A 17,188-nucleotide genomic window follows, 5' to 3' on the forward strand; every position below is an offset into this window, starting at 1 on the left:
CCTAATTGTATGTACTCTACTTTACATGACTGGCAGCACAGTAGGTTTGTTTATACCAGCATCACCACGAACATTGGAGTAATTACTGCACTATGACATTAGGATGGCTACAAAGTCATTAGGTGACAGGAATTTCTCAGCTCCACTAAAATCTTATGGGACTGCTGTTGTACATAGGGTTCGTGGTTGACAGAAGCATCATTCTGTAACACAGAAGTGTATAAGTGAGGTCATGCCATATTTGTCTTTCTACGCCTAGCTTATTTGACTTAACATAGTGTCCTCCAGGCTCATCCATGTTGTCAATAACAAGATTTCCTTCCTTTTTAAGGCTGAATAGAATTCCTTTGTGTAGATAGACCACATTTTCTGTATCCATTCAACTACTGATGGACACTTAGGTTGATTCCATATCTTGCTATTGTGAATAGCGCTGCAATCCACATGAGAGTGCAGATATCCCTTTGATACACTGACTTCGTTTCCATTGGATGTATACCCAGTAGTGGGACTGCTGAGTCTACAGACATCTTTCTATGATTGATCTTGTTAGTGTAAAATCCAGGAACCTTTGCATATCCTTCAGGAGGGCAGAAAGGAAGCAATCCTATTATAACCGAGGTCAAGTTTCTTGCCATCCCTTTAATTGGGTAAATTTAATTTGTTTTAAGATAATATCTATAAAGCATCCAAAGCAGGGCCTGGCACACAGTAGGCAGTCAGCAATGTGTCTTCCCCTGCTTCTGAGGGCAACCCCTCGGCTTGCTATTCTTGCCATGCCCACAGCAAGCAGAAACCTAAACATGGGGAGTCACTTGTTCAGATCCCCATGGGCCTCACACAGTGGGCTTTTCAGCAATTCTTGAGTAAGAGGAGTATCAGGCGTGAAGAGGAGGTCCAGCCCCTCATTGCCTCAGTAGCTGACAAGCTGGCCTCTAGGGCTGCTGGAAACTGCATCCTAGTTCCAATCACTGGCAGTTAAACTGCCTCCTCACTTTCCTTTCCAAAACTGCATAATATTCATTTGGGACTCTCCAGCCACCTCTAAGAGACAGCTGCCTCAATGCATGTAGCATCCCCTGGCTTGAGGCAGTAGGAAAGAGAATGAAAGCTGAGACTACGGTCTCTGTAAACCCTCAAACATCCCTTAAGACACTCACAGAAAGAGGTTCTGGTGGTTTCTACTATCTCCTGCCTCTGCTTCTCTGTTCCAGCTTTGAAAGGACCCTTCCTGGGGAGCTCCACCAGGGGCCTGTAATTTCCCATGCTGTGTGAAGGCAGCAGCCACGTGTGAATGTGTGTGTGTACATGTGCGTGCAGGCGCGCTTGCTTCTCCTCTGTGTGGTGCATAATGATTATCCAGCCTGGCGAAGGAGGTGTAATAACAGGGTAGAAGGCACAGATAATAGGGCCTTTCTGGCACAAGCAGTAAGTTCATCTGAATCCACCAGAATCCATTTGCTGGAAGACAGATGGATAGGAATGCGGAAAGGTAGACACCAACCTTTAGTTTCCAAATACATTTGCTGCATGTGGTAATTAAAGCTATTTTTAAAACTCCCTAAGTGTCAGCACTCCCTTTCCCAGGCATTTTTCTGTCAAAACTCTGCAAAACGGCAATACACTTGTTGGGAACAATTGATTCATATCTAAAAACATGGAGTCTGATTCCACAGCAATGGCAGGTTGTCTGTCTACAGGGAGTTGGAACTTGAACTGTAGAGGATCTGGAGTGGCTCCCACAGCCTTGGCTAAGCTGTAATTTAGTGATCCATGGACACATGTTTCTCATCCATGACACTCTAAGCTCTTTGAGGGTGAGGGACTCATCTTTCAAATTCTTATGAGCATCCCTGGTGCTTCACAGGTGTTCAGTACACGTATGACGAATGAACAATAGCTTGTCAAGAGTTATATATCATGGGAGGGAGAGAGGCCATGAAGGAAAAAGATAAGGACCACTGAAGAATCATAGAGTAAGTATATGCAGTGTGGAAAGAAGGAAAGACCATGGAAGACATTAATAAGTATTGCAAAAAGTGGAGGAGGCAGTAATTTGAACTGTCTTAAAGGACGCATGAGACTTCAGGAAGAACTAGGGTCACAGCAGGCCCAGAACAGAACTATAAATGCTGCGACGCAGATTCATAACAAGTAACAAGAGGAATTAATTCCTCAAGTCAGTGTGTTTTTATTTATTAAAGTACAAAGGCAAACTTTCCCACAGGATGCAAGTCAGTTGTTACAAAGAAGAGCTATCTTTTATTTATTTATTCATTTATTTTATTTTATTTTATTTTATTTATTTATTTATTTATTTATTTATTTTTTTGAGACAGAGTCTCGCTCTGTCGCCCAGGCTGGAGTGCAGTGGCATGATCTTGGCTTACTGCAAGCTCTGCCTCGTGGGTTCACACCATTCTCCCACCTCAGCCTCCCGAGTAGCTGGGACTACAGGTGCTCGCCACCACGCCCGGCTAATTGTTTTTGTATTTTTAGTAGAGACGGGGTTTCACTGTGTTACCCAGGATGGTCTCGATCTCCTGACCTCGTGATCTGCCCGCCTTGGCCTCCCGAAGAAGAGCTATCTTTTAAGCGTGCTTGCTGTCTGCCTGACACTGTGCTAGGCCACTTCCTGTATGTTAGCTCATTTAATCTTCATGACTGTCCTAGGAGGTAACTATCACAAAGTCTACTGAGTAAATGATGAAAATATGGCTCAAGGAAGGAAATAAAACAGTCACAGAAGTGGTCAGTATTGCAGCCAGAATCATATCCATGGTGTGTTCCCAAAGACTGTGATCTAAAGCACAATGGTATGTCACTTCTTCCTCCGTCCTGCTCCCAAAACCCATCATCTGTGCAGCTGCAAACACCCTCTCCACAGGGCTTTTCAAAGGGCTAAAGAATGATACTGCAGAACAACGATGACCTCATATATCTGCAACCATAAATGTTAAATCTCATAGGTTCCTTTACGGCTGAGAAAGAAGAATAGATCTATTGTGATTAACATATAGAAGTGCATTTCCAGTAAATAGGGTTTGTTTCCTTCTGGTATTCCTCATGGGACATACATAAGCTTGTTTTTGTGGGCTTTTGCAAGGTTCTTTCATGTTTGCCATAATAGATTTTAAAAATAAGGCACTAATGTGCAAAATAACATAAAGGGTACAAATCTAATCAAGCAGCTCCCTCTTATCCTTGGGGAATGCATTTCAAGATCCCCAGTGGATGCCTGAAACTGCAGATAGTACCAAACCCTATATATACTATAGTTTTTTCTATCTGATAACCTAGTAGTAGGTGACTAATGGGTGGGTGGTGCATACAGTGTGGAGACCCTGGATAAAGGGATGATTCATATCCTGGGTGGGACAAAGCAGTACAGGGAGAGCTTTCATCACACTATGCAGAACAGCACGCGATTGAAAAATGTATAAATTACTTATTTATGGAATTTTCCACTTAATACTTTTGAACCTCAGTTGACAGTGGGTGACTGAAACCATAAAAAGTAAAACCACAGATAAGGAGGGACAACTGCAATAAATTAACAAAAGTTTCATAGTAAGACTTTCCATAATACAAACTATATTACTGTTTCTAAGTTATGAAAAATTCAGATATTGCTGGGATTCCATAACTTATTCCGCATTCAACCAGTGCTGGGAGTGAGAGGGAAGATAAGGGGGGAGCCGTGCGGCATCGGGTATGGAGTTCTTAAATTCAAAGTCACTCAGATCTCAAGTCCTGATTCTGCTACTTACTAATTATGTGACATCAAACTGTTTTCTTATCTGTAGGATGGTATAATAGAAGTTGGAGTTCTTGAGGGTTCTGTCCTCCCACCTTTCCCGGCATTCCCCTTCTAGGTCACGTACCCTCCTGGCAGCATCACCAGACATCATTGACCTCTCCTTCCCTTTGAAATGGTTTCTTCACTTGGCTTCTGGGACCCCCCCCCCCCAACACCTGTCCTCCTCCTCCACCTCAGGCTGCTCCTGGTCAGCATCCATGGTGAGTTTCTCCTACTTTCTCTGGCTTCACATGCCCCAGAGGTGCCAGGGTTTGGGCCTCTTCACATTTTTAGTAATGCAACCCCTCTGTGGTCTCATCCAGTCACATGAGGTTCAATATCCCCTATATGCAGATGGTTCCCAGATTCATATCACCAGCTTTACCCTCCCTCTGAACTCCAGACTCATAGAGCCACATGTCTAGTGTCTACATACCATCTCTGTGTAATGGTCTAATAGGTATCTCAAAATTAACAGATTCAAACCAAATTCCTGATCTTACCCCTGAAATATTCAATCTCCTCATCTCAAGAAATGTCTTCTCTTTTCAGTTCCTGAAGCTAAAAACAAACAAACAAATGAGAACCCTAGAATCATACTTGACGTTTCTCTTTTCTTATAATCCACATCTAATCCAACAGCAAATCTTATCTGCTCCCCACCCCAAATATATTCAGAATCCAACTACTTCTTACTTCCTCCATTCTACCCCATAGTCCAAACCACCACCCTTCCTTTCCTAGATAATCACAATAGCCTGATAAATAGTTTATTTCATCCCTACCCTCCTCACCACCTCACTTACTCTTAAGGCAGCTACCAGGGTATAGTTTCAAAAAATACATATATATATATAGCCCATCTTTTGCTCAAAACCCTCCTCTTGCTTCCAACTTCACTCAGAATAAGAATCGTGTCTTACAAAGGCCAGAAAAGTTCTACATGACCTGGCCTCCTGCCATGCCTCTAACCCCTCTCCCACCACTCTCTCCATCACTCACTCTGCTCCAGCCACACTGGCCTCTGTGCCATTCCTAAAGCCTACCCCCAGACTCCCACTCAGAGACTTCACACCTGTTCTCTCCTTCAACTGGAATGCTCTTGCCCCAGATATATGCACAGCATCCTCACTTCCTCACTTCTTCAAGTCCCTGTTCAAATGTTACCTCATCAAATAGATTTCTCATGGGCACCCTATGGAAAGTGGAATCCATTCCTTCTCCCAATAGATTTCTCATGGGCACCCTATGTAATGTAGAATCCACTCCTTCTCCCTCTTTTTGCCTTACATGATTGTATTACTCTACGTAGTATCTAACAAATTCATCAAATTATAAATGTAATAATTATCTGGTCATCTGCCTTGCCCCATTCAAAATTTGCTCCACAATACCAGGAGTTTTCTGAGAATTAAATAAGATAATAAAGATGATGCCTATAATTAACCAAGATGGAGTAACAGGGATTGGATTTACCCTCTGACCTGAAATAACCAAAAAGACTAGGAAAAACCTATGAAAAAATAGTTTGCAAGACACTGGAAAATAGGCAATGAAGAATAGCAATCCTTCAAGACAGGAAACAAGGTGAGTTTTATGACTGAACTAAATCTCTGCCTTTAGAGAATTTCCATGCCACAGTGCAGGTGGGGAGAGGAAGCATGCAGAACCCAGTGGACTCCATGTGTTAAGGATATGGACCCAAGAGAATGGAAGAGCAAGGCAGTTAGAGTTTGCAGGAAAGACTACTAGAGAGAAGAAAACTGCACAGAGAGAGAAAAATGTGGTCACTTGCAGAGGGTCCCCCATGACAATACTGAGCAGAGTGCTGACCCAGAACTAAAACAGAATTAGAATTAGCAGATAATTACCTTAAACAGTTATTATAACTACTTTTTTTACATTCAAAATATAAGTAGAGACATTGAAGATTTAACGAAAAAACTCAAACTTCTAGAAATCAAAACTACAATGTATGAAATTAAAAAAAAAACACTGGACAGAATAGTTGGCAGATTAGACATCGACAAACAAAATATCACTGAATCTGAACACATAACAATAAAAATTACACAAAATAAAATAGAAAAAATAAGAGAAAAAGAATATCAGTGACGTGTGGGATAACTTCACAAAAACCTAGTATCTGCGTAACTCAAAAATCTCAAGTAAGAGGATATGGAGGCAGAAAAATATTAGAAAATATAAAAGATTTTTTTCACATTTTGCAGTAATAATGGATTAAAGTTTTGATGAAAATTATAAGTACACAAGTCCAAGAAGCTCAACAAAGTGCAGGCACAAACACAAAAATAAAAACAAGAAGAAAACCATGCCAAGGTACATGATAATCAAATTGATCAAAACCAGAGAAAAAGAAGAAACATTAAAAGAAACCAGAGATAAAGAGCATGTTATATACAGAAAAACAGAAGTAAGGACAATATCAGATGCTTATCAGTAATAATATGAGGAGGAAGACAGTAAGGCAACATTTTTAAAGTACTGCAAGGAAATACTGTTAACCTAGAATTCTGTACCTAGTAAAAATATCTTCCAAAAATAAAAGTGAAATGAAGTCATTTTCAGACATACAAAAGCGGCAAGCATTCACCACCAGCAGAACTGTACTATAAGAAATGTCAAAGGAAGTCTTTCAAGCAGAAGAGAAATGATACCAGATCAAACTACCGATCTTCGCACCAAAAATATAAATAGCACCTGAAATGATAACGGCAGAGAAAAGTATTTAAGATTATTTTCTTATTACTTAAATCTCTTTAAAAGATAACTGACTGTTTTAATAAACATAATAACTATGTATTTTTGTGTATATAACACATATGAAAGTAACATTTATTATAACAATTACATCGAGTCGGGAGGGTAACATGGAGGGATACTATTGTAAGATACTTATACTGAAATATATGTGGTGTAGTATAATATCACTTAAAAGTAGATGGTGGTGAATTAAAGATGTATACTATAAATCCTAAAGCAACTACTAAAATTTTTTAAAAGAGTTATAGCTCATAAGCCAATAAAAGTTAAAATAGAATCATAAAAAATTCTCAATTCACCCATAAGAGGTTTTAAAAGAGAAAAAAGGAATCAAAGGAAATGAAACAAATACAAAATGGCAAGAAGACAGGCTTGAACCTAACAATATTGATGATTACATTCAGTATAAATTATCTAAAATTCCTCAACTAAAAGGTGAAGACTGTTATAATGGATAAAATAGCAAGACCTAAATAAGTGCTGCCTCCAGGAAATATACTTTAAACATAAAGAAACAAGTATGTTAAAAGTAAGACAGTGAAAAAAGGTATTATGCTAACACAAGTCAAAATAAATATAGAATGGCTGCAGTAATCCCAGATAAAGTATATTTCAGAGCAGAAAAAAATACCAGGGACAAATCCTAATTTAAGTCCTAATGATAGAGGGTTAATAAATCAACAGAACATAAAAATCCTAAGCATTTATGCCCCTTGAAATAAAGCTTCCAAATATATTAAGCAATAACTGATAAAACTGAAAGGAGAACAAACAAACTCACAATTAAGGATGAGTATTTTAATACTCCTCTCTAAATAATTGATAGAAAAAGTAGACCAAATAATCATAAAGGATACAGAAGGCGCAATCAACACTCAACTAAAATGACCTAATTCACATTTACGAAACATTCCACACAACAACAGATAATGGATCCTTTTCAAGTATACTTGAAATATCTAGCAGGAAAGACAATATACTGGCTATCAAATCAGTCTCAATAATTTTGAAAGGATCCAAATAATAGAAACTCTATCCTCTAACCACAGTGGAGTTAAATTAGAAATCAATAGCAGAAAGATTTCTTTAAAATCCCCGAATATTTGGAAACTAAAAACATACTTCTAAAACCCATGGGTCAAAGAAGGAATCCAAAAGTAATACAGAAGTATTTTGAACTAAATAATGAAAGCACAACATATCAAGATTTGTGGGATGTAACTAAATCACTTAAGGGGAAACATAGCAAAGAAAAAGACAGGTCTTAAATCAATGATCTCAGCTTACTCCCTAGAAACTAGGGGAAAAAAGAGCAAATTAAAGCCAAAGTAAACAGAAAAAAGAAAATAAGGAAGACAAAACAATAAATTAATATAAATGGAAATTGAAAAACAATAGAGAAAATCAATGAAATTGAAAACTGGTTCTTTGAAATGAATAATGTCAATAAACCTCCAATCAGACTGATCAAGAAAAAAAGAAAAGAGACAAGTAATGAATATTATATATGAGAAAAATCACATGTCTACAGATTCAACAAACATTAAAAGGATACTAGTGGGATATTATGAACTTCATACCTATAAGTTTTTTTGTTTGTTTTGTTTTGTTTTTTTGAGACAGGGTCTCACTCTGTTGCCCAGGCTGGAGTGCAATGGCACAATCTCGGCTCACTGCAACCTCCACCTCCAGGGTTCAAGTGATTCTAATGTCTCAGTCTCCAAAGTAGCTGGGATTACAAGGGTGTATCACCACACCTGGCTAATTTTTGCATTTCTAGTAGAGATGGGGTTTCGCCATGTTGGCCAGGCTGGTCTGGAAGACCCAACCTCAAGTGATGTGCCTGCCTCGGCCTCCCAAAGTGCTGGGATTACAGGGGTGAGCCACCATGCCTGGCCCATACCCATAAATTTGACAACTTAGATGAAATGGAAAAATTTCTGGAAAGACACAAATTACCAAACTTACTTGAGAACAAATAGATAGCTCTATGTCTAATACATAAATTTAATTTGTAGTTAAAACTCTTCCCTAAAGAAAACTCCATGCCCAGATGGCTTCATTGGTAAATTCTAACAAACATTTAGTTGAAAAAATAATAATTATTTATGAACTCTTTCAGAAACTATAAAAGAGAGAATACTTCCCAACTTACTTTTGAGGCCAGCATTATGCCAATGCCAAAACTAAAGAAAGACATCAAAAGAAAAAACATTAAATACCAATACACCTGGTGAACATAGGAGAAAAATTCTAATCAAAAATTTAATGAATCAAATATAATCAAATAGAACAATATATACAAAGGATAATATAATATGAAAAGTAGGTTTTATCCCAGAGATGTTGGATTGCTGTAATGTTAGAAAATCAGTCAATGTAATTCAGCATATTAATAAACTGCAAAAAGAAAAACCATATGATCATCTGAACAGATGCAGAAAAAGCATTAGATAAAATCCATTATCATTTCCTGATAAAAACTCACCAGTCTAGGAATGGAAGAGAACTTCCCCAATCTGATAAACAACATCTATAAACAACTTACAGCTAACCTGATACTTAATGATGAAAAACTGTGTGTGTTCCCTCTAATATCAGGAATACGAAAATGATGTCTCCTGTCACCACTTATATTCAATATTGAACTGGAGGTACTAATCAGTGCAATCAGGCAGAAAAAAGAAATAAAAGGTATCCAGAAGGAAAGGAAGAGGTAAAACTGTCATATTCCCAGAGGACATGATAATCAAGAATATTTTCTCTAAGAAAATCTAACGGAATCTATGAAAAATTCCACTAGTTTTAGTAAGTGGGTTTAGCAAAGTTCTAGGATACAAGATCAATATGCAAAAATCAATTGCATTTGTATGTTCTACCAATGAACAATTGGAAATTAAAATTTGTTTTAAAGTATAATTTTCAGTAGCACTGACAATATAAAATTCTAAGGGATAAATCTCACAAAAATATGTGAAAAATCTGTACACTGTAAAAGATAAAACATTGAGAGAAATTAAAGAAAATCTAAATAATTAGGAAGATATGTCTTGTTTGTGGGTGAGAAGACTCACTATTTTTATGACATCAATTCTCCCAAAAATGGAGTACAGATTCACTGCAATCCCAAATAAAATCCCAGTCAGCTTTTTTTAGAAGCTGACAAGCTGATTTTAAATGTATACAAAAATTTCAAGGACCTAAGATAACCAAAACAATCTTGAAAATGAAGAACAAGGCAGAAGCCTAACAAAATGTAATTTCAAATCGTATCGTAAAGCTAAAGCTATAGTAATCAAAAGAATGTCGGATTGGCATAAAGATAGAAAAAAATAGATCAATGGAATAGAATCAAGAGTCCAGGCAGTTTTCAGATACTACACTAAAAACATAATTCTTAAAAGAATAAATTGATAAGTTAAACTTCATAAAAATTTAAAATGTCTGTTCTTCAAAAGACAGTGCTCAACTGAAAAGATAAGCCACAGGCTGGGAGAAAATATTTACAAAGTATATATCTGATTTTTAAAAAATCTTTTATCCCAATGTAAAAAGAATTTTCAGAACTCAATAATAAGAAAACAAAAAATCCAATATAAATGGGTAAGTTGTTTAAACAGATACTTTGCCAAGAAGATACCTAGGTCTAAATGGCAAATAAGCACAAGAAAAGATGCTAGGAAGTATTGTCAGTTATAGGGGAAATGAAAAATCAACATCACAGTGAGGACCATTACACACTCATCAGAGTGACTATAATCAAAAACCCCGACCATACCAAGTACTGAAGAGGATATGAAGCAACTGGAACTCTCAGCAACTTGGCAGTTTCTTAAAAAGTTAACATAAATCTACCATAGGGGTTGGCAATTCCACTTGTAGGTATGAGCCCCAGAAAAAGGAAAGTATATGTCCATACAAAGACTTATACATAAATGTTCATAGTAGCTTTATTTGTAATAGCAAAAAACCTAAAACAACCCAAATGTCCATCAACAGAGGAACAGATAATCATATTGTGGTATATCCATGAACAAATAAATATTCCTCATCAATTAAAAGGAAAGAACTATTGCTACACATTGCAACATAAGATGAATCTCAAAATAATTTCATTGAGTAAAATAAGCCATACCAAAAGCAGAAGAGTACACACTCCATAATTCCACTTACATAAAACACAAAGATACAAATAATCAGCAGAGCCAGAAACAGATCAGTAGTTGCCTAGAGAGTGGGTGATAGTGGGCCAGGAGGGTGGCATTCCTGAGGGCCATGAGGGCACTTTTGGGGTGACGGATACGTTCACTACCTCTATTGTGGTTATGGTTTCCTGGGTATATACATATGCCAAATTTAACAACTTGTACACTTAAGTATTGTATGTATTGCATGTCAATTAAACCTCAACAAAGCTGTTACTTTTTCAGTAACAATAATTAAAACAACATAATGAAGGTGATACTCAAAAACAATGTCTGGCTCCATCTAAGGTCTGATAAATGGCAACTCCTGGTCTTCATTCAAGAGTTCTGAGCTGGGGCTACAGAGGCAGTAAGATATGCTCCCTGTCCTCAAAGATTCCTCAATGAGGCTGGGAGAGAAACAAGTAAAAAGATTATGACAAACGTAATTGTTTTCGAGTGTTACTAAATTAAATTTGAAGATGGTAAATGGTATAGGGACTGAACAGTCCAACAGAATTGGAATCTTCAAAATAAAAGGAAGAAAAAAATCTTTTCCTTCCCTCTCTTTCTCTGGGTCCCAAATAGAGATTTCTTGAAGCTTTGTGATTCAGCATTCATATCATGGTCTTTTTCTTTGTTTTCTTCAATTAGAGCATTAGCATCTTCCTCTCCCACATTATATATGTGGTGCGTAATCTTATTTTCATTTGTTTTACCTAGGTGTGTTCTTTAGGATAGGGAAGATTTGAAAGTCTGGAGTGATGTCCCTGGACTGTTGACAGAGGCCACTCTAAGACAGGGCAAGGACTGATCCCTAAGGATCCTCACTGAGTACTTGTTGGTAACAAACTAGTGTAAGTTATAAAATGGGGGCTGGGGCCTGAGACTTAAGAACAGGAGAGCATCTAAGCAGAAGGTGCTGAAGAAGACCACACACTGGGATGACTTTGTCCTTTGGGTGGCAGATGGGGGGTCTCTTAGGATACAGTTAGATTGTTTAACCCAGCGAGCTCTTCTGTGTGTCAGCCCCTCATGCTAGGAACTTTAGGGAACCTCAGAGAAAAGAGATCAGCTTGTCCAGGGAATCAGGCATGTGCATCAATTCCCCAACACAGCAGAACTGGGGTGAGGCTGTGAAAAAATCACCCTACTGGGGAAATACAGAAGTCCTTTTGGCAGAGGCACGTTAAGCAGATCCCTGAAAGAAAGGGAAGTCCTAGACAATCACAGATTCAGAAGGACATGGCAGGTGGAAAGAAAAACCCTGCCAAAACCCCAAAGCTAGGAGGGAAAAATAAACGCAAGAAAGAAGTCACTCATCCATTTGCAGGGATGACCCATGAGATATGAACGCAATAGTAAGAAGTAAATAAGGGTGCAAATATGGGGTCAGGGTCATCCTGCAGAGGGCTGCAGCAGGCTGGATGGTGTGGGCAGATTTCTTAAAGCTATGTGATTCAGCATTCATATCACAGTCTTTTTCTTTTATCATGCGTTTGTTTTTTCTGTGTCTGAGGAGCCAACCAGAAGGATGGGGACAGTGGTCTCTGAGATCAGGAGCACCAAGAGAGAACCAGGTTTGGGGAGGATGGTGAGTTTGGAAAGAGGTACGCTGAGTTCGAGGTGGTGATGGAGCTTCCAAGTGGCCAAGTCAAGAGGATCTTGAGTCAAGCTGGATCTCTAGATCTGGAGCTCAAGGGCAAGGTTTGGAATGGACATGAGATGTGGAGTCACCGACATACACTGACAATCGGGAAGAAGTGGCAAGGGCCTGCTGACTATACCTCCTCCCTTTTTGGAAGTCACCTCCTCCTGGCCCCTGCTGACCCACAGATCACCTCTTAGAGACTCACTCTCTGAGAAAACCCAGGTGCAATGGTTATGTGTGCATACCCACATCATCTGTTAAGCATCTTAAACCATTTCCAACGAAGCATGTGTGTGCTTTGGTTCAATGTCTGGAAGAATTCATGTAACAATGGAAGCTGCCCAGCAACAAACACAGTGCTTCAAGTCCCCATCAACCTTGGTTCTTCAAGAGGCTGGAGAGTCATACTGATTTTTCTATAGGAGAATTCCCTGCACAAAGTTCCCAAGAGGCCAGACCCACAGGGATCACCGACTCTCCTGGCATCTGCTGGAGGATGTGTGGAGAGGAAACATTTTACCTCAGCTGCTAAAGAGGCTCCAAAAGCCACCCAGCTCATCCAGAGTCAAGGCTGACTGGGCTTGAACTTGGCAACATCTAATGAATGACCCAGAGAGGTCCTTTCCATCGCTGAAACTCAGGACTTAATTGTTGCCTTTGTCTTTTCTCTGAGGCAGACAGGGAAATGCTTGTCAATGCAATTTGCTCTACACTATGTACATTGACCTGCCTTCAAACAAACCTTTGAAGAATCTATTCCTTGCTCAGGGCATTGAGGATTCAGTGATGAGCTGAATCTGGCCATGCCCTCAAGGGACTCACAGTTCAGTGGCCACCTTGACTAATGGTTCATTTTGTTTTCCACAAGTTCTTTTGAATCCCCTACCCTCTCTAAGGTAATCTGCAACCTAATCAGTCAATAAAAATATTCTTTAAATACTTCTAGAAGATCTAAAAACACATCCGCTCTCCAGTGTCCCCACAGTAGTGCCCAGAGGCCTATAGGAACTGTTGGTAGGGCTCACACTCACAAAGCTTCCTCTGCATGCAATTATTTGGTCTCCAAATAAACCAGGTCTGTAATATGTAGCACCAATACTCACCAGAAAGAAAAGAGCGTAGATGTAAAGAAAGCAAATAAAAACGTGTGCCCTCAAGTGTTTATTTTGAATCCAGGAAGATGCATAAAACAAATCAAATACAGAGGAGGAAACTGAAAGGCAGAGCCTGTAAGGAATGAGAGGGAGCTGGGGGCACAGCTGGAGGGCCATGCTGGAGGCCCCAAAGACACCTGCGGTGGTCGGGGAGGCACAGACCTGAGCTTGTTTGAGGAACTGAACTTCCTCCAGAGAAGTGGGGAGCAGTTTCAAGAAGTGGGAAGACAAAGACCCAGTGAAGCAGCTGAATTCTGGAGCATGTTGGAAAGTGAGCCAGTAAATGCCTGCCCCTGACTTTCTCTTTTTCTTTATTTTCCCCCTTATTTTATCTCTAGTGATTATATAAGACAAACAGGAAGGTGGCTGAGAAACCATTTGTCTGTGGCTCTATACTTGGATAGCTTAAAAACTGAGCAAAGCCTAAAATGATATCACATTATAATAAGAATAACAGGACTTTTGTGTTCAATTAGGGCCATGCTGAAACCGGAAACAGTAGTCCTGAGTATAGCCGGATCCTAAGGACAAGCCTACGTGTAATTTGGAAAACATCACGGTCCTTAACCAGAGGCTACCCTGGAGTGCCTCGGTGAAAGCTTTCCAACAGGCCCTACCTTCTGATAGAAGACTTCAAAAAAGTCCCTGAGCTGGCACCAAAGGCCAGCCCAAGAGTATTCCCCATCAGTGTGCATACCTGACCCCCACTGACTGACTTCACTGAATCAGATACTGACTGTGAGTTAGGGATCTTTGCCAAGGCCATGTGCATGAAGCTACTGTTTGATGGAAAAACTTGGAGCCAGACAGTCCTCAGATAGGATCCCAGATACACCATTAATAGCTGCATGACCTTGAGCAAGTGATTTAACCTCTGGAGACTCTGTTTTCCCATCTGCAAAATGAGGATAATGACAACCGCCACACAGGGCTGTTGATGAGGACTAAGAAGGTAACAAATGCACTGACAAGTGCCTGGCACATAGTAGGTGATTAAGAAATATTAGCTGGCTGGGCATGGTGCCTCACGCCTGTATCCCTAGCACTTTGGGAGGCTGAGGAGGGCAGATCACTTGAGGTCGGGAGTTCGAGGCCAGCCTGGTCAACATGATAAAACCCCGCCCTACTAAAAATACAAAAATTAGCTGGGCCAGCTGGCACATGCCTGTAGTCCCAGCTACTCAGGAGGCTGAGGCAGGAGAATTGCTTGAGCCTGGGAGGCAGAGGTTGCAGTGAGCTGAGATCACACCACTGCACTTCAGCCTGGGTGACAGAACAAGACTCCAGTCTCAAAAAATAAAAAATAAAAATAAAAAAAGAAATATTAGATGTTGTCCCTTGCCTCATAGAAAAGGAAGCCAAGAAAGGAGGAAGATGAGGCTCCCTGGAGGCCCCTCACATTTGGAGGAGTACACACTCAGCTCAGAGATATTCACACCATCCATGTGCGCTGCCGGGCTGGCACAGGGTACACTGCTGGCCATGGTGAGACACCACAGTCCTCTCAGTAGAAGCCGCTCCAGTGTGGCTCCAACAGGTATACCCCATATCTGACTCCTCCTGATGACACTAAGCCCTGGGTTCCAGCTGCCCCAGTAATGCCAATGTGCCTACCAGTATGGAATGCCCTAGGGGCACTGCACACTGGTTAGTCTGAAGTTAACACCAGCCCTGAAGAGTGAGTCAAGAGGGACAGACAGGGGGCCCCTGAGGGTGGGTGGGGATTTGGAGAAAGAAAAGAAAACAGGTTAGGAATGTAAAAACGGAGTAATTCTTTTGAAGACTGGCAACAGAGAAACACCGGCTATCCAGTTTGGAGGATTCATCAAAAAAGTAAAACCAGCATCAGACATTTGACTTCAGGGCCACATGGAATGCATCGTTTCTTTGGAACAAAGAAAACTGGACTGTGAAGAGCCACAGAGAAGTCAGCAAACCCCAGAGAATCCAGACTTCTCAAGGATCAAGGCAGCCTCTCACAGGCTCTGAAAACAGGAGGCGGCAGTCATGTCCCTTCTAATTACCAGCACAACCACCTGCACCCCACGGTAAATGGACGGTTACTGCACGTCCCCAACTGCCCTCTGTGGACATGGAGCTAATAACATGTGAATTCATGGAGGAAAATATACGAAAAGTGGACTTTGCAAGTAGTTACAATCTGATACTACCTGCACAATTATTAAAATAAGCCACCCAAGACTATTTCAGCCATATTAGCAAAGAACTAATGAGGAAACAGACATCATAAAAGAATGAATTACCTACATAATAAACCTGCATCTTCCAGAATGAAGCCATTAGAAATTGATCAGTAATTTAGGAGCAGCTGAAGGCCATAGCCATGATGAAAGCTTGCACCAGGAACACATTCTGAGTCAGCTTTCAGTGAATATAGCGCACTGAGGTCACACAGGCCACCCCGGTAGTGCTCCTGAAAGGATATGTGGGCAGAGGGGATTCTTTGGGAAAGCTAGAGTGTGTGATTTCAGGCCACTCTTATGCAATGCCTGCAGCATGGAGGAGGCCAGGGCCAGACAGGGTACAAGTAATGAAAAGCAGGCCAGGCCACCACGATCCCTGGTGTTGCCATTCCTCCCTGGGGCCAAACTGGTGGGATGGTCAGTCATGGGAGAGACTTTCTATTTACTCCCTTTACATGGGTACACTTATCCTTACATGTACTGGTTGCACACACAAACATACTTACACACATGCATGCACACACAAACACACATGCACATACAACCCACACAGCATTCACACAAACTCATATACAGATATATGCACTTTCATACATATACACCCAAACATATACATACACAAACTCACGTATACACACTCATGCACACACACTCATACATACACACACACATGCACACATAAAATTTGCACATGCACACCTCTGTACATACACTCAACACATTCAATTCACAAAGACACATACACACTTGTACATGCACAATCACACATATTCACACTCATACATTTATACATGCACACACACAGACACACAGACACACACATACACTTGCACATGCATGCACATACCTGTCACACACTCAAACACATCCACACACATATACACACACCTGCACACAGACACATCCACGAACATGCATGTTCACACACTCACACCTACACACCACACAACTCATACACAAACACACATACACACTCACATCATAAACACAGACATACACACACCTGGATTCACACTCTCGCATGCATGTGCACACCCTGCATACACACTCTCGCTCACACTCATGCACACCCTTACCGTCTTGCATGAAATTCAGCCTTCCTCTCCTACTCATTCCTTTACCCCACCCCCTCTGCATCCCAATTCATGACCTGCCCTAATTGCTCCAGCCCCTGGCTCCCACTTGCTGCCTCACCTCACCTAGCACACCTCATCCCTGTCACCACTGCCCTCTGACTTTTGACTTCCTCATGGACCCAGGTCAGGATTCTTTCTCTGGTTCCCACCTGCCAGGTGAACACCCTGCTAGGTCAAGTTCAACTCTTTGAGTTTTTGCCTGGGCTAGGTGGAGCCCCAGGATTCACGACAACCGCCTAAGTCGGAATTGAACCGAAAAGAATCACACTGAGCTTT

The 17,188-nt window shown here is 40.5% G+C and overlaps 1 protein-coding gene across 3 annotated transcripts in view; it reads right to left on the bottom strand.

The window, feature by feature from the left end:
- The window catches only part of GRID1 (glutamate ionotropic receptor delta type subunit 1), a 765,377-nt gene that overhangs the window by 297,464 nt on the left and 450,725 nt on the right, over positions 1-17,188 (bottom strand). The gene's annotated exons all lie outside the window — the stretch shown is intronic.

The sequence above is a fragment of the Gorilla gorilla genome, chromosome 8 (genome assembly GCF_029281585.2).
Source record: "Gorilla gorilla gorilla isolate KB3781 chromosome 8, NHGRI_mGorGor1-v2.1_pri, whole genome shotgun sequence".
Lineage (NCBI taxonomy): Eukaryota > Metazoa > Chordata > Mammalia > Primates > Hominidae > Gorilla > Gorilla gorilla.